General features: G+C 38.2%; 1 protein-coding gene across 1 annotated transcript in view; it reads left to right on the top strand.

Moving 5' to 3' along the window:
- Nucleotides 1-19,247, top strand: part of LOC123876331 — a 303,592-nt gene that overhangs the window by 189,477 nt on the left and 94,868 nt on the right. The window contains exon 3 of the mRNA XM_045922557.1: nucleotides 5,669-5,707. The gene's annotated coding sequence lies outside the window, so the exon portion shown is untranslated. The remainder of the gene's footprint in view (nucleotides 1-5,668; nucleotides 5,708-19,247) is intronic.

Raw genomic sequence — 19,247 nt, 5'->3', positions numbered from 1 at the left:
GTCACTCGTTTCATACAATCGTAGTTCCAATTTCATTTGAATATTAAGCAACCAAAGTCCATGAAATTTTGCAGACATATTGTAGAAACTAATATCTATGCCTGTGGTTTTCCAGATTTCTGTTAAAATATTCGGTTTCAAAGTTACGCGGTCTTAAAAATTTTCGTGCAAATCTTAGAGCCCCTGTAATTTTAAAACTACATATTTTTAGAAAAATCTAAAACACCACAGACACAGATATTAGTTTCTAGAATATGTCTGCAAAATTTCATGGACTTTGGTTGCTTAATATTCAAATGAAATTGGAACTAAGATTGTATGAAACGAGTGACGGAGAGAGCCCTGTTAAAGTCGTAGCTCACTTACCCGACACAGCTCCCGCAAGGTAAAAGAATAAACATTCAAATATGGGCTTAAAGTCGTACTCTATACATACATTTTACAGTCACAACATACAATTGCAAACAACGCACAGCAAGCGAGCTTGCCGCAATCTAGCCACTCGATGGTTGATGACGTCTCGCTTACCACACGCTTCAAGCGACAGAGGACGCTTAGTAGAAGGATTCCGTTGGCAACTATCGGATACGGAACTCTAAAAATGTTGCACCTTAGTTGCACTTCAGTCTGCAAGTGTGCATTGTGCCTTACTGTGGGAATTCTTAGCACTCATATTACTTTAAGCGACAATATTTACCCAATTAGTCTTTGTCAAAACTTTACCCAAGCCGCAAGCATGGTGATCCTCCGTTCTCCACATAACTGAGGGTGTTTAATTAAAAAATAAACCTACCCTCATTTCTTTAGAGCGCTCATACTTGGCGCTTGGATCCTGTGAGCCGTACGTATTTTAATTAAACGTGCCAACTTTTCTCATAAACTAAATAACATTGAAAGAATTCTTGCGGGTATTAATATTATAATGGTTCAGGTAAATGCGGAAAACAATGGATAATCTAGTTAAAAAAGAAATCTAAGCAATGTCCGCTTTTTTTTCAAATTTATAGACTAGGGCTTGGCTGCAATCAGACCTGCTAGCAAGTGATGATGCAGCCTAAGATGAAGCGCGTTTGCCTAGAAGATGCCTATTCACTCTTGATTTGAAGGTACCTACCCATATTAAAAGTGGAGGGGAAAACTGATACTGGATGGGCGTTCCATATCCTTTAGAAACTAGGAAGCAGATCGCTTCATACTTATGTGTCCGAGTATTTAGATTTTTTACCCGACTGCTCAAAAAAGTTGTCTGTTGGTCTATCGGTATGCTATCTTCTCGCCTATCCGATTTGCTAGCCGCATTTGACGATATATTTTCAATTTTGGTACAAAGACAGTTTTTGTATTCTGGAGACAGCTACATAAGTATGGACTTCTTTTTATCCCCGAAAATCAAAGAGTTCTTACAGAATTTTCGTGAAACCTAAACTTAGGCGGATAAAGTTGTGGGCATCGTCTAATCCGTATATTATCACACTTCACACTAATATCATAAAGGCGAGAGTGTGTCTGTCTGTCTATCTGTCTGTCTGTATGTCTGTATGTCTGTCTATCTGTACTGTCTGTTTGCTACCTTTTCACGGCCCAACAATTTAACCGATTCTGACGAAATTTCGTACAGGGTTAGCTTATATCCCGGGGACGGACATGGGCTACTTTTTATCCCGGAAAATCAAAGAGTTCCCACGGGATTCCTAAAGACCCATCCGCTCAACCGATTTGTATGAAAGGTTACCTTGCTTGCGTCCATGTTATTGACATAGACAACTTTTATCCCGGAAAATTCTGTTTAATTTTCCGGAATAAAAAGTTCCCACGGGACCTTTAAAAACCTAAATCCATGCGGACGAAATTGCGGGTATCCTCTAGTATTTTCATATGGAAAACTTATTTTCCCCCAACGTTCTCATTTTTCCCGTCCCGCACGTCGGCCGCGTCATTGTGTATCGCCGCGCCATTGTTAGCTCAGACGCGTGGCTTTGGACACGTCCCAAAAATCGCTAAAAGCGTTCCCTTAAATATTGTCTTTTTTATATGCGAGTATGTAGGCTAGGTTGGAAATGAAATACTGGAGAAAAATAAAAAATAAAAAAATTGGTTGTCTGTAAAGTCGGTTTACTGACGATAGTTGAACGTGACAACAAAGGCCGATTGTGCTTCTTTGTCGCTCGTTCCGCGCTCTCGCTTGCACTTCAAGCCTTACATGGAACGCCTCAGAGCGAGGTAACGCCGCATGAGTCATGTTTTTTCGTGCGTGCACCCGGCTCTATCGAATTATAAGACGTTGTCACGTTAACAAAAGAAAAATGTAACAGGTAAGAAGTAAGATATCAGTTTGTGATTGGTTTGTTACACAGAGACAGTATAGTATATTGTTCGCTCACTAAGCCATACATTGCTTCAATGGAGCTCGAAAGCCGGTGGATTACAGTGTAACGCGTGTAGCATACCCGACGTGGATATACTGGTGATATACGATGGACATCGGTATACTGTATTATGTGCATGAAACTACCTTGTTTCGAAGCCTTTCTCTGATATAATGGAAACAGTAGTAGTAAATTCTTCTACAATTTGTTGATAATAATAGTGAAAAAAACCGGTCAAGTGCGAGTCAGACTCGCGCACAGAGGGTTCCGTACTCGGGTATTTTTTCCAACATTTTGCACGATAAACTACTAAACATAAAAAAAAAAAGAAAATCTTTTTTAGAATGTACAGGTAAAGCCCTTTCACATGATACTCCACTTGGTATAGTTATCTTACTTTGAAAATTGAAAAACATTTTAATTTTTTTCTTATGATCTAACTACAAATTCACGGTTTTCGGATTTATTCCTTTACTTGTGCTATATGACCTACCAATTTGCCAAATTTCATGATTCTAGGTCAACGGGAAATACGCTATAGGTTTCTTGACAGACACGACGGACGGACGGACGGATGGACAGACAGGCAGGCAAAAAAGTGATCCTATAAGGGTTCCGTTTTTCCTTTTGAGGTACGGAACCCTCAAAACGCAGCTAGTGCCTGCCTTATTCCGAAGTCACGTATCCCTAACAGGAAACCCGTACAATCGGTTAACTATACCTATCTATTTGTGTAAATGGATTGTCAGTAACAAAATAGACGGGAAATGAAGCCGGTAGCGAAGGCTCACTCCCAATTTCCCCAAAACCGAATAAAGTAAACAACATAATGTTTTGTAAACCACACTGTTGATGTTAGCTAAAGATAATAGTACGGAACTTTTAGTTATGGTAACTTACAACAATACCTAGCTATTGTTTACATTGTTACATAGCAGTGCAAACATATTTTTGGGATCTCAATCGTCATTTTTAACCCCCGACCCAAAAAGAGGGGCGTTATAAGTTTGACGTGTGTTTCTGTGTATCTGTCTGTGGCATCGTAGCTCCTAAACGAATGAACCGATTTTAATTTCGTTTTTTTTTTGTTTGAAAGGTGGCTTGATCGAGAGTGTTCTTAGCTATAATTCAACAAAATCGGTTCAGCCGTTTGAAAGTTATCAGCTCTTTTCTAGTTACTTAATTTGCCCATGGCATTTTTTTTTATCTATCTCATCATCATCATGTTCAACCCCTTGCTGGGCATGGGTTTCTTCTCAGAGTGAGACTGGCCCACTACTGAGCATGGGTCTCTTCTCAGAGAGAAGAATTTAGGCCATAGTCTGCCACGCTGGCCCAATGCGGTTTGGCAGACTTCACACACCTTTGAGAACATGGAGAACTCTCAGGCATGCAGGTTTCCTCACGATGTTTTCCTTCACCGTTAAAGCAAGTGATATTTAATTTCCTAAAACGCATATAACTGAAAAGTTAGAACCCGGCATCGAACCCCCGACTTCCGATTAGGGGTCAGGCGTTCTAACCACTACGATATCACAGCTTTGCCTTTATCTATCTAAAGTTTCAGGAAAAAACTGACACTTGAAGACCTAGAGTCTAGACCATTATTTTTTGTTTGAACTTTCTGTGAATTTTCCGAACCGATCACCCCAGAAAAACATCGGCCTTCTAAATGTCAGTAAACCAACATTTACCCGACAAAATGGCGAAAATTTTCGGCGAAAATGGCGGATATTTTCGGCGAAATTGGCTGTATTTCTTTTGGGCTGTAACGGACTTAATTCGGAGCAAGCTATTAGGTGGCGTGACAAGACACTTTTACCACATAATAAATTAACAGGGCTCTCTCCGTCACTTACTCCATACAATTGTAGTTCCAATTTCATTTGAATATTAAGCAACCATTAACATGAAATTTTGCAGACATATTCTAGAAACTAACATCTGTGCCTGTGGTGTTTTAGATTTTTCTTAAAATATGCAGTTTTAAAATTACAGGGGCTCAAAGATTTGTATGTGAATGTTTAAGACTGCGTAACTTTGAAATCGAATATTTTAACAGGAATCTGGAAAACCACAGGTATAGATATTAGTTTCTAGAATATGTCTGCACATGGACTTTGGTTGCTTAATATTCAAATGAAATTGGAACTACGTTTGTATGGAGCGAGTGACGGAGAGAGCCCTCTTAAATGCGATACACTGAGCAAACGGTAGGCCTGAATGACCTACTTCTGGTATCGATGGATAAGGGCTTGGACAGATGTGTCGCGTGGCGGTAGTGTCTCTGACGCGGTCTTGGTGAACCTAGCTTGGTTTTCTTTAAAGACTTGACCATTATTAGAGTTCCGTACCTCAAAAGGAAAAACGGAACCCTTATCGGATGTAACGGACTTAATTCGCAGCAAGCTGTTAGGTGGTATGACAAGACACTTTTGAACCCCAGACCCAAAAAGAGGGGTGTTATAAGTTTGACGTGTCTATCTGTGTATCTGTCTGTGGCATCGTAGCTCCTAAACGAATGAACCGATTTCAATTTAGTTTTTTTTTTATTTGAAAGGTGGCTTGATCGAGAGTGTTCTTAGCTATTATTGAAGAAAATTGGTTCAGCCGTTTGAAAGTTATTTACTTTTTAGAGAGTTTTGTGTTGGGGGTTTTTAAATTTTGAATTTATGTTAGAACTAGCTGATGCCCGCAGCTTCGCCCGCGTGGATTGGTCAGATCCCCTGCAGCATCAGGATTGAGGAGTTAGACTCCAAATTTTTTATGAAACAATGTCGCAAAGTTCCTCTATCGATTAAAAAAGAAATGACGCAAATCGGTTCAGAAATGTCGGAGATTTCGGTGTACATAGGTAGAAAAACACAACTCCCTTTTTGAAAGTCGGTTAAAAAGGTAGCCTATGTTACTCCCTGGTCAATTCTCTACTTATCTGTGAAAATCCCGTCAAAATCGGTTCAGCCGTTCCCAAGATTAGCCTTTTCAAACAAACAAACAAACAGACAGACAGACAGACAGACAGACAGACAGACAGACAGACAGACAGACAGACAGACAGAAAGACAGACAGACAGACAGACAGACAAAAATTTTAAAAACGTGTGATTCAGTTATAGTATCGTTCAAATAACCATATGACCTTAATATGCGGTAGTTATTTCGATATTACAGACAGACACTCCAATTTTATTTATTAGTATAGATATAGATGGTTGTATTGAAAGCAATTTCAAACAAAGTTAGACACTCGATTAGATACTTTAATTAAATACATATTAAGTGACCATAATTTTTTGTTACAGGAACTATGAAGTTGTTATTCTCCAATGAAAAATAAAAAGGTGAGGTTATTTTTTTAAGTGAAAACTTTTTAATGCCTTTGTTATTGAAACTCGATGAAACCAAAATACGAGACTAACAAGTGTAAATTAAAAATATATAACACCCCCGACAAGTGAAGGTTACAGTAACTAGAAAAGAGATAACTTTAAAACGGCTGAACCGATTTTCTTAGATTATATCTAAGAACACTCTCGATCAAGCCACCTTTCAAACAAAAAAAAAAACTTAATTAAAATCGGTTCATTAGTTTAGGAGCTACGATGCCACAGACAGATACACACGTCAAACTTATTGTCCCCTCTTTTTGGGTCGGGGGTTAAAAAAGGACAATCACATACACATATATCTATAAGATAGTCGGCGAGGGAATGAGATAGAATAAAAATACCTTAACGCTAGTCACATTATCTAATCTTCCGTCAATTTAAAATGATGCACCAGTAAATAGTACGCGAAGGTCTAGGGCAAATGCGGAGTGAGGCGCAGGGACGCCCTACACACTCGCACGTCACTCTCGCTACGAGTATCCCGCAGCGGGTTAGCACGGGGGCTGTGCGTGTGTGCGGGACGTCCCCATCCCGATTCTCATCTCGACCTGTCGCATATTATACTTGTACACACGTTTTGTCTTCACTCAAGCCTCAGATTTCCTAAACGAAACGTAGCGTAGCGTGCAAGCCTTTAAAATTGACGTACATTTTCTGTATCCCAAAAAGACAGCCGTGAGAAATGAAAACTGCACAAACGACGTGTCAAAAAGCTCAAAATCCAATCCACTTGCGACACCACACAATATGTGATTTTTACTGCAGCCAAGGCGAAATGGCGAAAAACTGACTCCAAACACGCGTAATATCAAATCAAGCGTCGCGTCGTCGTTTCAATACACGGAATTTTGTGTCTTATAACAGGGTTTTTTTTGTGTGTTAAAACTGTTTTTTAGGGTTCTTATAGCTATTTGGGTATTTACAACTTCTATCACAACAATTCCCCCAGTCGCTGTATCTGATAACTTGAGATATTGTGGAAATGTTTGGTCTAGGTGTGACAGACAGATAACAAAGTGATCCGATAAGGGTTCCATTTTTCCTTTTGAGGTGCGGAACCCTAAAAATTTAACAATTTTGGAAATTCTACTTGAGCGATGCCGTGGCGTGTCCATTAGTATGAATATTATTATTAATGTTATGATAATATTATTATTGTATATGATATCTAATACAACAACCAAGTCAGTTTGTATCTACCTAATACAAAGTAAAACACCCAGTTTCAGTTTACGTAACAAAGTAATAGTAATTTATTCAAGCCATACGAAAACCACAGAACGCATTAGAACTATCTCTGAATGCGAGTGAGATACATTGAGTTTATAGTTTTAATTAATTTTCATTGCTTGCGCTCCAAAGCTTCTATATCACAACTAGTAGGTAGAGAAGTTGCTTGTAGATTAGTTTTTATGGTATCTGTTGTTATAATTTATGAAGAAAACAGTTGTCATCCTGATCGACTTTTATTAACACAACATGGTAGCAGCGGTGGGATAGTAACGATTTTAAAATGGAAATATTGCTGTAATTTCATTGATTTGTTGAAATATGTATAAGTTGCTTACGGTGGATCACACTAATGTTATAAAGGCGAAAGTTTGTGTGTATAACATGTGTGTGTGTGTATGTTTGTTACTCCTTCACGCAAAAACTACTGGACGGATTTGGCTGAAATTTGGAATGGAGATAGATAATATCCTGGATAAGCACATAGGCTACTTTTTATCCCAGAAAATCAAAGATGGATGGATTTTCATAAAGAATCAGAATTCAGAATTTCGATAAACCTAAATCCACGCGGGTGAAGTCGTGGGCATCGGCAAGGGAGGAATACGACGCAGAAAGAAAGGTGGCTCCGATAAGTATTTCCACAATGCAAAGTTTAGATAAGTCTTGTAAAGTAATCTGTACTTAAACGATTCACTCAAACAAATTAACATATCCGAAAATTGTTTGAGAAACTTGGTATACCTGTCTAATGAAAATCCTATCACTAGAGTTAGTATGAGATTTAACGTCTCGCTAATGTTGATAGAATTCGAACATCAACACAGTAACGGCAGAGTAAAATGGACCTTAAAGTACTAAACTTAAAGTAATGCATTTAATACCACCGATTTTTAATTCACGACTAGCTGACGCTCGCGACTTCGTCCGCGTGGATTTAGGTTTTTTGAAATCCCGTGGGAACTCTTTGGTTTTCCGGGATAAAAAGTAGCCCATGTGCTAATCCAGGATATAATCTATCTCCATTCCGAATTTCAGCCAAATCCGTCCAGTAGTTTTTGCGTGAAGGAGTAACAAACATACACACACACACACACATACAAACTTTCGCCTTTATAATATTAGTGTGAAGTTTCCGCTCGCTGTAGATGTGTAAACGAACTTGAACTTTAAAAAAAGATAGTTAAGCTGGATTTTACTTTGACTTTAAAATATTTAGAGGCTTAAATCAAGCCAGACTAATTAATTGGTCATGTGGCTCGAGAAATATACCTACGACCGCACGTCCTTTCGATGGCTTTCGCTTAGCTGTAGCTATTAGGAGCGAAAGAGATAACAGTTTACGCGATAGACAGAGAAGATCTTATTAAATGTTAGGCCACAGTGCTGTGCGAGCTGAATTGCACTTTATTACGTCGTCATAAGAGTCACTATTTATATAAACGTCTTTGCGGAGTGATTTTTGTTACGTGGAAGGTTCTATTCTTCTTCTACTTGAATTCTATCAAAGTTTGCGAGATATATTATAACCTCAAAGGTATTAAACCGTACTGAACAGAAAATGCAAATCAGCTAACATGTTTGCAAGTACCCTTCAAGGGCGGGGGTCTATTAAATATTAATTATTCAAATTATCCTATGATGGGAGCCCGCAGGTATCTGACGAATAAATTTGCGTTTCTGAGTGTGGAGTCATCGATTCGCTATTTGTGAAATCAATTTACCAAACCGCAGAATAATTAAATGTACCTTACTGGTACAGAAGGCTCACTTCACCAATGTTCAAATAAATAATGACCCTTGTTACGAGGCAATAAAGTGCAATTCAGCTTGTATAGCACTGGGCAAATGCCTCTTTTCGTATTACGTGTAAACTTTTACCTATACATATAATAATAAGTACTTGTGATTAAAGATACTGACTGATCTAGGCCTCTGGGGTAAGGAACTCGAAATTTTGACAGAAGGTTCGTTTTATCACGTAGGTGTTCACTGAATAAGAATAAGAATAAGAATAAGAAGTGTTTATTTGCTAGAATATGAGAAATGATTTTTGGAAATTCATCCCTAACACGGCTAAATAGGGGATGAAAATCCGTTCTTTTTCAAGTTTTATCAATAAAAAAATAGTTTACGGAAAAACATAGATTACAACATGGGGTTATTCAAGGGGCGGACCAACAAATTCCTGAAAGGCAGGCAACGCATCGGCGGTTCCTCTGGTGGTGCAAAATATGTTCATGGGCGGCGGTAATCACTTAACATCAGGCGACCCGCCAGTTCTATACTATACTACTATAATTCACGCAATCAAGTAAGCCCAGCTCGTCTATACCCAAGATATGAATTGGTTCGAGAGTGGTTTAAAATTCGCTTAGGGTGCTGTATCTTTTATACGAAACTAGGGTAGGGCTGATTTATGCATTTTGTGTTTGTATAGGTCAACTCATAACTGTTTCTTGTTTTACCATTCAGACCTCTGTTTTGTGCAAATTTTACACTATAGCGAAAATATCAGTGCTTACATACACTACTCATATTACAAATGCGAAAGTATGTTCGTTTGTTGGTATGTGTGTTTGTCTGACGCTAAAACGGAGCAACGGATCTACGTGCTTGTTTGCATGGATACAGATAAAGTCCTGAAGAGTGACGCAGGCTACATTTTTCGCGAAAAATCAAAGAGTTCCCATGGAATTTTTTAATCCCACGCAAACGATGCAGTTAAAGTCGCAGGAATCAGCTAGTATTATTATAAATGCGAAAGTGTTTGTTTGTTGGTTTATTAGTTTGTTGGTGTGTCTTTCAATAATGTCTCAAGTCTCAACGGAGTAACTTTTCATGGATCGTCGGTTAAATCGATTTTGAGGACATTGGTACAGCGATAGCTTGTATCTCAGGTTATTTTTGTAGGCTATTTTGAGTCGCGGTAAATCAAAGATTTCTTACGGTATTTTTTGAAAACCTAAATCTACCTGGACAAAGTCGTAGACATCCTGATTTCTGTATTTGGCACAAAGGTGGCTTGCATTTCAAGGACATAAGATACTTTTTGTTAAGGAAAAAGAGCTCCCACGGAATCTCTCAAAAGGGACAAAGTCACGGGAATCATAAAGTCATTAAAAAACTTGAAAGTTCTTTGTATAGAGAAGAAGTAAAAAAACAAACACCAGTTATACTACTCAGTGCAAATTCACAAACTTGATAACACAAATAAGCCAAGTTGCACACGACTACGAATAAGTATACTGAGCAACGTAATCAGATCAGCATAACCCATATTCGATTATCGACTTTAAATATTGGATGCTAAGAGCTTTAGGGATGAAATTTGTATGCATGTGGGTTCATTGTACGCGGAGATCCATTAAAACCTCTCGGAGTTGGGAACCAACAACGGCTGAAAACTGAAAAAATAAGGCACGAGCATAGCTCGATAAAATGCTTCTAGTATAAACAGGGTTTTGAGGACGCTGATAAAATTTTGCTGGAAGTGTCATATTTGTAAGAATTGAAAAGTAAGCAGTGCTTAATTCATTTTTTTATTTGGACTAGCGCTTGTATCCAAGCAGACCTGCTGGCGAATGATAGTGCAACCTGAGATGGAGCGCGCTTGCCTAGAAGATGCCTAATAATTCACACTCACACACATAAAAGAGGGGGAAAATTGATGCCGGAAGGACGTTCTTTATCCTAGCGCTTCGAATTAGAAACGAGGAGGCAAATCACTTCGTATTTGTCCTTGGAATTTCAATCACTTACGGGTAATAAGGCGTAATATTAAATACTAGCTGATGCCCGCGACTTCGTTCGCGTGGATGTATGTTTTTTAAATTCCCGTGGGAACTCTTTGATTTTCCGGGATAAAAAGTAGCCTATGTGCTAATCCAGGGTATAATCTATCTCCATTCTAAATTTCACACACACACACACACACACACACACACACACACATACAAACTTTCTCCTTTATAATATTAGTGTGATTAGGTACTTACTAGCTCTTGCCCGCGAAATCTTCTCCGTGATATAGGTAATATAGGAGTTAGTATAAGGAGAGTTAGTATAATAACCTAATACGTAAGAACGTAATTCCATACAGATGTCAAAGACAAAAATCTCAGTGAGGATTAACCATTTTGAGTTGCTCACCAATCACAAACATGTTTTCAAAAACATTCGAGATACAATTCGAAACGGTTTTCAAAAAACATTCGAAATTCAATACGAAAACGATTGGTTTGTGACTCAAAATAGTTAAAGCCCCCTGAGTCTTTATCTATACTAATATTATAAAGAGGAAACCTTTGTATTTTTGTATTTTTGTATGTTTGTATTGAATAGGCTCAAAAACTACTGGACCGATTTCAAAATTTCTTTTACCATTCTTAGAGGGATTCTTCCGAATCCGTATAGGCAATATTTTATCCCGGAAAATAGATAGGATTTTTCGTGGTAGTGTCCACCCGTGCGAAGCCGGGGCGGTTCGCTAGTCATTTGTATTACGTGACAGAGAGAGAAGATACTAAATTCTCGTGGATAAAGTATAGTAGTTTACTGTGTTTATATTAACCAGTGTCATATCCAGTACAGTTCCACATCCAGGTGTTATTCTCACATTTCATAACGGCGGTTGTATTGTAGTTGCACTTATGCCGCTGCGGGTGGTTTAATAATGTTTTAATTACGAACTGCGGCGCCCTTGAGCGTTTTCAAGGATATTACCGTAATACTAAATAGGTAGGTATACTTATTATTGTCTAGACTACGATATTATACCACCGGGGTATACTCCTATCATCATCATCAGCCTCTGGATGTCCACTGTTGGACATAGGCCTTCCCTAAAGAGCGCCACCACACCCGGTCCTCAGCCTTCCTCATCCAGCCACTTCCCGCCATCCTCTTTATATCGTCGGTCCATCGTGCTGGAGGGCGTCTCACACTACGCTTGCTTATACGCGGTCTCCACTCAGAGGCTTCCCGGCCCCAACGTTAAAAATAAATCATTTCTTAAGAATGATTAAATAAAGGGTCCAAAATACGTAAAATCCACCTCCTTTGTTAGTTTTAAGTGTAATAACCATTAAATTATCGATTTAACTAAAAAAGCACGTCAAATCATTGTGACGTCACATGCCAGTATTTCATAGAAGCTCGCATACTAAGCGCGTTTTGACGTTTGATAAAAGATACTGATTTGATTAGTTGTCAAACACCGGATTATTTGATTTTGAACTTCACTGTACAATGAAATCTATAACTTCAGCCTACTAATTCGCTAACTCACTGAATGACAGCCAGTGAGCTCATTTGACATTATTTGTTTCTACATTGCTGCTTTACTGAGTGATATCAAAATAATTTGACCTAGAACACCTTCAATGGATTAAAAATAAATATCAAATGAGCTTGTGGCTATCATTCCGTGTTAGACTCTGGATTAGCGAATCAGTAGGCTGAACTTATAGATTTCATTGACAGTGAAGTTCTTTGTGCAAATTCAAATTTCAAAGTACCCTCTAGGTTCCTTTTTTCCTTTTGCTGTACGGAACCCTAAAAAAGTCTAATACAGCTCTACATAACTCGCTGAGCTTATTTGAATTTGTGGGTCAGACTGCTCGTAAGGGTCCTTAAATATACCCATTCAGGACCATAAGTTATGCGCAGAACCCAACACTCTTAAACATTCATAAGCGGGGTACACACCGAGCTATAACTCAATGCTATCTGCACGCTGCGCAGTGTGCTGCAACTTTTGATTTGTAACCCCCTCTACTTTTGTTTGGATATACGGTTTTAGCGCTTCTAAAAGCTTGAAAGTTTTATAGGTAGGCCCAAAATTCGTGGCTTATTTTGTGCATTTCCGAGCCACAAATAAATATATTATATAGGTCATCTATACACCTACATATAACATTTTGATTTTGGCTTTTAATTATGGCTTTTAAATGCAAAATAATATTCTTTGCTTATAATTATTATTCTTTGGTTATTAATGGTTCGTTTTTGCAACTGAAGAGACTACAAACTTTACCTCTACTACCTCTACCTATGTTTTTGAACTAAAGAGGTTACAAACTTTACCTCTTTAGAATATTAGTATAGATGAATAGTAGTTTGTTGGTAGGGAGTACTCTCTGGAACTACTGAACCGATTTTGAAAATTCTTTCACCAGTACGAAGCTACATTATACTTGAGTAACATAGCCATAGGCTATATTTTATTTTCCAAAAATTAGAGATAAAAAGTAATCTATCTCTGCCTTCTAGGTACAAGCTATCTCTGTATCCTATCCCGTGAGAACTCTTGATTTGCAGGGATAAAAAATAACCTATGTCTGTCGTCTAGATACAAGCTATCTCTGCTCTGAAACTGTAACAGACAAACAGACACACCGTGTGACATAGTCTGTCTGTCATAGTGTGGATCATTATTTTAGTTTTATTTACCAACTGTCCGCATTTGTAGTATCTCTAGGCATATTTCACGGATTTGCACTTGTGCAACTATTTGTCGCTATACCACCATGTGCAAATGCAGTAGTTAAGCCGTTGTGTACACTAGCGGCACATACGGGCATGTTTGCATTATAGCGGCGAACAGTTTGTTGACTTCAAGATTATAGAAATAGTACAAATATATTATCATTAGACCTAGTATACATGTATTTCGTCCTAAAAATCACAACAAAAAGGCAAAAAGTCAAAATCATTAAATTAACCCCGACCCAAAAAGAGGGGTGTTATAAGTTTGACGTGTGTATCTGTGTATCCGTCTGTGGCATCGTAGCTCCTAAACTAATGAACCGATTTTAATTTAGTTTTTTTTGTTTGAAAGGTGGCTTGATTGAAAGTGTTCTTAGCTTTAATCCAAGAAAATCGGTTCAACCGTTTGAAAGTTATCAGCTCTTTTCTAGTTACTGTAACCTTCACTTGTCGGGGGTGTTATAAATTATTAATTGTACATCTATACTAATAAATAAAATTGGAGTGTCTGTCTGTAATCTATACTAATAAATAAAATTGGAGTGTCTGTCTGTAATTTCGAAATAACTACCTCATATTAAGCTCATATGGTTATTTGAACGATACCAACACTGAATAACACGTTTTTAAAATTTTTGTCTGTCTGTCTGTCTGTCTGTCTGTCTGTCTGTCTGTCTGTCTGTCTGTCTGTCTGTCTGTTTGAAAAGGCTAATCTCCGGAACGGCTGAACCGATTTTGACGGGATTTTCACAGACAAGTTGAGTATTGACCAGGGCGTAAAATAGGCTACTTTTTTAACCGACTTTCAAAAAGGGAGTTGTGTTTTTCTACCTATGTACACCGAAATCTCCGAGATTTCTGAACCGATTTGCGTAATTTTTTTTTTAATCGATAGAGAAACTTTGCGACATTGTTTCATAAAAAATTTGGAGTCAAACTCCTCAATCCTGATGCTGCAGGGGATCTGACCAATCCACGCGGGCGAAGCTGCGGGCATCAGCTAGTTGTTTAATAATAATTAGTCGTGTAATGATAGAAACCGAGTGCTGTGTGTACTATGCAGACTTGTATGTCAAACAGCGTTGGCAGACTGAATTATAAATATTATAATTACACCCGAATGAACCCTATGCAGTACTGTTTTAAAATTCGGCTCCTACCTTTTTTACATACCGAATTGGATTACATACAAAGTGTAAAAAGTGTTATGCAAAAATAGGTTTTATTCCTTTGTGTTAGAACTCCAAATTCTTTGCACGCGTGTAGCAGAAAATTGAACAAGTCGCCTTAATTTACGCCCTTCAGGTATTTCAGTACATTTTTTGCACGTATATAAATATGTAACGTACCTGGCGTTTTTTTTTTCGATTGATATTTTTAGGGGTCCGTAGTAAAATAACGACCCTTATGGTGGCTGTATAGTAAAGCTGCATGTATTGCATGAGTCAAAGAAGCCGCTGATTTCAGGCGGCGTAATACCGTGGTGTTTGGATCTCTACAAGAGACATAATGTCCAGCCGTGGACTAAGTGAATAAATCAATTTTCTTTTTTAAACGACTTCAAAAAAAGGAGGAGGTTCTCAATTCGTCTGAATCTTTTTTTTTTTTTTTTAATGTATGTTCCCCGATTACTCAAAGACCCCTGGACCGAATTGGATTTTTTTTTGTTTGAAAGGGTATACTGTGCAGGTGGCTTTTGTCTCTTCTATATCGGTTGACATCGACGATCGCGACGACCCAGATGGTACAGTAGTGAGCGCTGTCTTATTAATGGGAGTGCGCGGGTTTGATTCGCGGAAGGGAAAATTTTATAATTTCAAAATTTTCTCTAGTCTGGTCTGGTGGGCGGCTTCGGCCGTGGCTAGTTACCACCTTACCGACAAAACAGTGCTGCCAAGCAATTTAGCGTTCCGGTACGTCGCCATGTAGAAACCAAAGTGGCATTGGTTTAACAAAATCTGCCATACCTACCCCTTCCAGGTTATAGCCACTTCAGGTGATCACCAGGTGAGATTGCAGTCAAGGTCTAACTTGTAACGGAAGAATAAAAAAAATCACTCCCAAAATAATACCCTGCATTTTTAAAATCAGGTCAGATAGTAGCGTCAAATGGACATGATAAAAAAAGCTGGCGTATTTATATTTTAATCGATATCGCACACTATTTTGGCTATCAATGTCTAGACTACAATATTATGTTGAATAATTGAGCATTAAAAGGAATATCCTTCGAGCATACCCCATACATACGAAGTTTGATATTATTTACCTACCTATTTGAAAACTATGTGGTGCCCGCGACTTTATCTACGTGGGTTTTGGTTCTTTGTTATCCATGGGAACTGTTTGATTTTCCATAGATAAGGTTTTCCACAGATTATAGTATGTTGTCTGTGTCCATTTCTGCGCTGTAACCTATCTTTGTACGGAATTTCATCAAAATCACTCAAATGTATGAACTTTTAAAATCGCCATTGGACTTGGTATAGTTTCTGACTTACGGTGCAAAAAATACCAAATCCATGTGGACAAAGATAGTACATAATATAATTTACAGAAATCTGATAAACCACAAACACTGACATTCATTTTGTAGAGCGTGCCTACATGTTATCAAATAAAAATTGAACTTCATTTGTAAGGGGTGCTCTCGAACGACACTTCTCAAAATTAATAAAACTTTCCACGAAAATGGATTTCAATAATATACTTTGTGTACTGTTTGTCGATACTAATTCGCTTTGGGTTAGTATAATTTTGATGGATCACCGATTTTAGTTTCGTTTGTGTAGTGAAAATGCATCAGATTTTGTTTATTTATTATGTTACTAGAGGGTGCCCGCGACTACGTCCGCGTGGATTTAGGTTTTTGAAGATCCCGTGGGAACTGTTTGATTTTTCGGGATAAAAAGTTGCCTTTGTCAATTACAGAGACGCAAGCTACCTCTGTACTTCATACAAATCGGTTAAGCGGATGGGTTTTTGCGAATCCCGTCGGAACTCTTCGATTTTCCGGGATAAAAAGTAGCCTATGTCCGTCCCCGGGATATAAGCTAACCTTGTACCAAATTCGTCAGAATCGGTTAAACTGTTGGGCCGTGAAAAGGTAGCAGACAGACAGACGGACAGACAGACAGACCGACAGACACTTTCCCATTTATAATATTAGTATGTATTTTAACGTTTAAACTATCGTGTCGTGAGTGATTTCCATTATAGCCGGATTATAATGGAATAAATGGAATGGAATGGATCGTAAGATAATAACGACTAAATAGTGAATATAGCCCTAACAATCTACATATACCTATCATGTTATATTGAAAATTAGGTTAGGTGCTGTTTATCGGTAAGGTACTATATAACGCGCGCGACTTCATCCATGTGAATTCAGGTTTTTAGGGTTCCGTATTCGAAGGTTTCCAACGAAATCCTATTACTAAATCTCCGCAGTCCGTCTGTCTGTCTGTCTGCTTGCTATGTGCTCGTTTGCTCGCTACTTTGTACTTCAAAAAAAGCGGTTTGAAATTGGATGAAGTCGCAGGCGTCAGCTAGTATTCAAATAAGGATAAAAATACGTTTGTATGGCGCTAGTGACGGAGTCCTCTGTTAAGAGGGCTCTCTCCGTCACTCGTTTCATACAATCGTAGTTCCAATTTCATTTGAATATTAAGCAACCAAAGTCCATGAAATTATGCAGACATATTCTAAAAACTAATATCTATGTCTGTGGTTTTCCAGATTTCTGTTTAAATATTCGGTTTCAAAGTTACGCGGTCTTAAAAATTTTCATACAAATCTTTGAGCCCCTGTAATTTAAAACTACTTACATATTTTTAGAAAAATCTAAAACACCACAGACACATGGACTTTGGTTGCTTAATATTCAAATGAAATTGGAACTACGATTGTATGAAACGAGTGACGGAGAGAGCCCTCTTAACAGAGGACTCCGTCACTAGCGCCATACAAACGTATTTTTAACCTTATCTGAATACTAGCTCACGCCTGCGACTTCATCCAATTTCAAACCTCTTTTTTTGAAATAAAAAGTAGCGAGCAAACGAGCATATATAGCAAGCAGACAGACAGACAGACGGACTGCGGAGATTTAGTAATAGGATTTCGATTATTACTCGCTTCATACAATATGAAGCGAGTGATGGAGAGAGCCCTGTTAAATTGTGTTTGTGACAGTTTGTGTACACGAACAGCGCTCTAATTCGTTTGTTGGCGTGTTACTGTCAATCAAGAAATAATTTAGTTGAATCTCCGATTTCGATCAGTTAGTTTACGTGAAAGTAGATTGTTATGGTTTATTTGTTATGTGATACTTACTGGATTCATTGTTCATAATCTATTTGATATTTCATCATTATAATTTCATTGCTGGTTCATTACAGAGAACTGGTCTCCTCTCAGTATGACAAGAGGTTGGCCATAGTTTACCACGCTGGCCAAGTGTGAATTGCCAGACTTCACACACCTTTTAGAACATTATGGAATACTCTCAGGCATGCAGATTTCATCATCATCATCAGCCTGCTGACGTCCACTGTTGGACATAGGCCTTCCCTAAAGAGCGCCACCACACCCGGTCCTCAGCCTTTCTCATCCAGCCACTTCCCGCCAGCCGCTTTATATCGTCGGTCCATCGTGCTGGAGGGCGTCCCACACTACGCTTGCTTAGACTTGGTCTCCACTCACGGACTTTCCGACTCCAACGGCCATCGCCTCTACGACAGGCATGGCCTGCCCACTGCCACTTCAGCTTGCTAATAGTTTGAGCTTTGTCAGTGACCTTGGTTCTCCTGCGGATCTCCTCATTTCATTGCAGATGCACAATTGATTTTAGATATTATTTCAATGAGGACAATGTCGATAATATTTTGACTGTGAAAAGCGCTCTGCCGGCCCTAACAGCTAGAGAGGTAAAAATTTTCATTATAACAACAAGTACTTAATAAAAATTTCAAAATGACCATCATGTAAATTTAAATAAATTAAAAAGTACCTAATCTTTTACGATGTCACGGAACCTTTCGTTTGCTAGTCCACTCACACTTGACCGGGTTTTTTATAACAGAAGCTTGATGTCGTTCGCAAAGATTGCTGTTCCAAGCATTCAATTTCGGTTGTCCAATTTTTCTGAATAATTGAGCATTTAATACATTAATTTCTCCAACCAATATACAAAATGGATTTAAATGCTTCGTGTACACGAATCGCGTGAATAAAGGCTTCAACAAACAGAACGCGTGACTGCAGCTGCATCGTAGCACTCGTACATACTGCACTGGTACAGATTGCACTCGACCCACCATCAAGTGTACCTTGAAGAATGAATGAATGAAGGATAAAATATAATTTACTAGCTTATGCCTACACAAATTCAACCCCCTATTTTACCCCCTTACGGGTTGAATTTTCAAAAATCCTTTCTTAGTGGATGTCTACGTCATAATAACTATCTGCATGTCAAATTTCAGCCCGATCTGTCCAGTAGTTTGAGCTGGGAGTAGATAGATCAGCTCACATATTTAGATTAATTCAATAAAATGCATTTACAATATGTATACAATTCACTGCATTTTATTGAATAAGTAAATAAAAGATGAAGCTTAGTGACTTGATCGTGCAATCTAGATTGTGGCAATGTCAGTTTAGGATGTCAGTTACGTATATATTTTTTCTTGTATGCATTGTTTATTAAAAAGTAAACATAATCGGATCCCATTAAATCCTCACGTAAAATTTTACAGTTTTAGGAGGA

Source organism: Maniola jurtina, chromosome 21, assembly GCF_905333055.1.
Source record: "Maniola jurtina chromosome 21, ilManJurt1.1, whole genome shotgun sequence".
NCBI classification, from domain to species: Eukaryota; Metazoa; Arthropoda; class Insecta; order Lepidoptera; family Nymphalidae; genus Maniola; species Maniola jurtina.
Note: the sequence above shows the minus strand (reverse complement) of the source record. Positions and strands in the feature narration are given on the sequence as shown.